Source organism: Herpailurus yagouaroundi, unplaced genomic scaffold, assembly GCF_014898765.1.
Source record: "Herpailurus yagouaroundi ecotype Mexico unplaced genomic scaffold, PumYag 557, whole genome shotgun sequence".
Taxonomy (NCBI): domain Eukaryota; kingdom Metazoa; phylum Chordata; class Mammalia; order Carnivora; family Felidae; genus Herpailurus; species Herpailurus yagouaroundi.
In genome coordinates, this window is record NW_024412774.1 from 1558761 (window position 1) to 1563071 (window position 4311).

At 51.3% G+C, this 4311-nt stretch overlaps 1 long non-coding RNA gene across 1 annotated transcript; it reads right to left on the reverse strand.

Moving 5' to 3' along the window:
- Positions 1 to 468: 468 nt before the first annotated feature.
- On the reverse strand, positions 469 to 3401 carry LOC121023500 (uncharacterized). The gene is made up of 3 exons (XR_005787435.1): positions 3237 to 3401; positions 2986 to 3068; positions 469 to 730 (listed from the first exon to the last, which is right to left on the reverse strand). It is a non-coding gene; the product is annotated as an uncharacterized LOC121023500 (long non-coding RNA).
- Between the last annotated feature and the right edge of the window lie 910 nt (positions 3402 to 4311).

Sequence of the window (4311 nt, forward strand, 5' to 3'; positions counted from 1 at the left end):
GGAAAATGGCCCCTTTCTGGGAATCTTCTAATAGCATGCTCCCCTCCCCCTCCCTCTCCCCCTCCCTTCCTCACCCCCTCTTTCTGGCTTTAATCTTGTATTTCTCAGAGGCGCTGTCAGCTCCCCACTGAAAGTGATGTACAGCTTGCATTAAAATGTCTATATTTGAAAATGCATTGAAATCTACTTAAAGAGGGGCGCCTGGCTGGCTCAGTCGCGACCTTTGATCTCAGGGTTGTGAGTTCAAGCCGCGCACTGAGTGTAGACATTACTCAAAAAATAAAGTCTTTAAAAAAATCTATTTAAAGAAAAGCTGTCAGGCAGAGCTGGATAATGTGGAAAACCTTGCGGCGGTGGAACTGGAGTGTCTCAATACTGGGTGTTCTTGATTTAAACGGGGAATGTCTCCTTAAAAAGGCACTCCCCCCCCCCCCCCCGCCCCCAGCCAGAATCTAGTTTCTGCGGAGATTGGGCGGGAGCGACCATTTTATTACTTGGCTTCCAGCGCCATCTAGTGGCAACACTTAGCAACTGCCACAGGAATTTACAGGCACACGCTCGCAGGTGCACAGCAAAGTCCCGAAACAAACCCAAGGACGCCTTTGTGTCCCTAGGAATGCAGAGTCATTGCTCCCTCATGGGCTTCACGTACCTTAAGGCTTAACACAATGCAAACGTCCCGCTGGGCTCGCCACTCACTCCCACGTGTGTTGATGGCGTTAATATTTCCCTGCAACGTGAAATAAATCTTTACGTCAAAAAAAAAAAAAAAAAAGAAGGGGGGGGGGGGGGGGGGGGGGGGGGAGGAGAGGGAGGAGGAGGGGAAGGGGCAGAAAAGCCAAAGAAGAGTCAGAGAAATCTTGCTTATTTAGAGCAGGGGCTTCTCCAGCTATGGCTCCCAGACCTCCTAAACCAGAAACTCGAGAGGTGGGGCCCAGACGCGCCCCCGCCCCCTTCCCCCACCACCTCCCTGGGATTCTGTCGCAGGCTCAAGGCTGAGTCCTTCCGTTTAGAGCAGGGGTTCTCAACCAGAGGTGACTCTGCCTCCTAGTGGACGTTTGCAGATGTCCTGAGACATTTTGGTTGTTGTCACGACTGGTGCGGGTGCGTGGTAGGAGGTGGTGCTATTGGCATCTAGTGGGTAGAAGCCAGGACACAGAACATCCGGCTACAACAAGGAATTGCCAACCTTCAAATGCCAGTTGTGCCCAAGCTGAGAAACCCCACGTTACAGTCTGGCATTTCTCCCACTGCCCCCCCCCCCCCCCCGACCACCCCTTCCTTCCCTCCTCCAGCTTGACTCGTCCCTGTGCTCCTGCTCCCTGTGCCCAACTCTGACAGGCACGGTAGATATTCCGAGTATTTAACTGATAGGGCGCCGGCCAATCCCAAGGAGACCCTGACCAATGACCTAGGCTCCAGCTGGGAGCGGTTGGTACAGCTGCTCTATCAGCTCTTGCTGCCCAGACGCCCAACCCCCAGGCCTTTGCAGCTCTCACTCAATTGTGAGCCGGTCTCAGGCTGATAATTTTATCATGGTCGTTGTTTCAAGTGTATCTATTTATTTTTTTGTGACGTCTATACCCAACGTGGGGCTTGAACTTACAACCCCAGGACCGAGAGTCACATGCTCTTCCGACTGAGCCAGTCAGATGCTCTGATTTATAGTAATTTTCCCTCTAGATTTATAGTTTTGTTTTATTTTAATGTTTTCATTTATTTTGAGACACCGAGAGAGTGCGAGTGAGGGAGGGGCAGAGAGAGACACACACACACAGATACACACACACACACAGTCCGAAGCAGGCCCCAGGCTGTCAGCAGAGAGCCCAGTGCAGCGCTGAAACTTACACACCATGAGATCATTACCCGAGCCGAAGCCAGACGCTTCCTTGACTGACTGCCCAGGTGCGCGGCATATTGATTATTCTAAGTTAAAAGTTCTTAAGCAACAGCAGGTGTAAAAAACAAAAAAAGCCCAAACACTCTGACCTCCCTCTATCTCCAGAAAACAGGAAATAAATCTCTCATGTGAAAGGTACCCTCCGTCTGCCAGGGGGTAAAGAGACATCCTTATCACCAGAGTTAGAAAACGTAGAGCCAAGAAGTCTGTATATAAACCTCCCTTATTACTTTTTCCTAATTTACTACCTCAGCTCAAATCCTGTTTAGAATCCCTTACTAATTGAAACTCCCAAACATAAGTTTTCTCGGTCCTGCCGATTCCCCACAGATTTATTGTCACTTTGCCTAAAAAGCATAAAAACCGCTTGTTTTGGTCATTTTTGGGGGGAGGTCTCAGTTTCATGACTGGGCCTCCTCTGTGTGCACATAATTAAACTTCGTGTTTTTTCCTCCTTTGACTCATGTCAATTCCATTCTCAAACCAGCTGGAAGAATCTTGAAGGGTAGAAAAAAATTTTCTTCCCCAATATCACCATGCTGTACATTAGATCCCCAGAACTTATTCACCTTAAGACTGAAGGCACTTACCCTCTGACCAACATCTGCCCGTTTCCCCCACCTCCAGCCCCTGGTAACCACCATTCTGTGAGTTTGACTCTTTCTTCTCCTTCTCCTTCTCCTTCCTCCTCCTCCCCCTCCTCTCCCTCCTGCCTCTCCTCTCCTTCCTCCCTCTTCCTTCCCCTCCTCCTCTTCCTCCCCGCTTCTTCTTTTTAAATATTCCACATAAGTGAGATTTTGTGGTGTTTGCCTTTGTCTGACTTTTCTCACTTAGCATAACACTAAGTTCTTCTGCGTTGCTACAAATGGCAAGACTCTCTCCTTTCTCCTGACTAATATCCCATCATACGCTTTATTTTTAATCATATCAATAATTATACCTCCAGCCACTGGCTCTTTCAACAGTGCTGACTAGAACCTGGGGTTTCTGTAGGCGCCTGCAAAAGACCACAGAGCCATTCTCTTTCTTCGTCCTTGTATGAGGACTCTCAAGTTTCCACTTTAATCCCGGCAAAAACGTACCTGACAGACTTCTTGGGGCAACTGGAGGCTGGAGCCCTCGCTCAGCCCTTCCTTTGCCAGCCACACTGGTCTGGCATCCGTGCCTGCAACGGACAGAATGTCTGTGTGTCCCATACTCATTTGTTGAACTCTAACCCGCAGGTGATGGCTCTCGAAGGTGAGCCCTCACACGGGGACCAGTGCCCCCACGCGAGAACACAGAGAAGACGCAGTCTGTGAACCGGAAAGCAGGTTCTCACTAAACACCAAACCTGCCAGCGCCTTGTTCTTGGACTTGAGCCTCCAGACTGCGAGATGCAAACCGCCCCATCTGTGTAATTCTGAGACAGCAGCCCGGTGACAAAGACACCCTCGCCCTTCTTCCCTTCACAGGGACTCCCACCTGTGTGAGGAAGGAGGCGGCTCAGGCTGTTGCCATGGAAACGGAGGGGGGCAGGGCGGGGTGTGTGCAGGGCTGGGGGGGGGGTGGCGGTGGCGGGAGAAGGGACGGTGCCCAGAGGCCGAGCTCTGCCAGGCTTTGCAGTCGGCCCGTGTGTGGGATCCAGATTCCCACCCAGCCGCACAGGAAAAAACGTGGAAACTGGGCCGGTGATCTCTCCTCTCCACGCCCCAGTCTCTTCTTCTAGAACACCAGTTATAAGCACTCCTGGACCACAGGGTTGGCGAGGACATAAAGCACATTACCCTGTAAAATGCTCAGCACCAGATAGATCTGACTTCTTTCGGCCTGTGTTTCTCAAAGTGGGGCCCAGAGACCGCACGCCTCAGAGTGCCCAGCTGGAGGGTCTTGTTAAAAACACAGAATCTCGGGGCCCCAGAAACTAAGGAAGCAAAACCTTTGGACTTCAGTTCACTCTGAAACATCACCCTGCCTCGTTTTCTTCAGAGTGTGTGTGTGTGTGTCCATATCCGTAATGATTTTTTAAAATCTGCTAATGATCTGCCCCTCTGTCCTGTAGTGTGAGCTCTCTGTGGGTCTGTCTGTCCTGTAGTGTGAGCTCTCTGTGGGTCTGTCTGTCCTGTAGTGTGAGCTGTCTCCAGGTCTGTCTGTCCTGTAGTGTGAGCTGTCTCCAGGTCTGTCTGTCCTGTAGTGTGAGCTCTCTCCGGGTCTGTCCCTCTGCCCTGTGGTGTGAGCTCTCTCTGGGTCTGTCTGTCCTGTAGTGTGAGCTCTCTGTGGGTCTGTCTGTCCTGTAGTGTGAGCTCTCTCCGGGTCTGTCTGTCCTGTAGTGTGAGCTCTCTCCGGGTCTGTCCCTCTGCCCTGTGGTGTGAGCTCTCTGTGGGTCTGTCTGTCCTGTAGTGTGAGCTCTCTCCGGGTCTGTCCCTCTG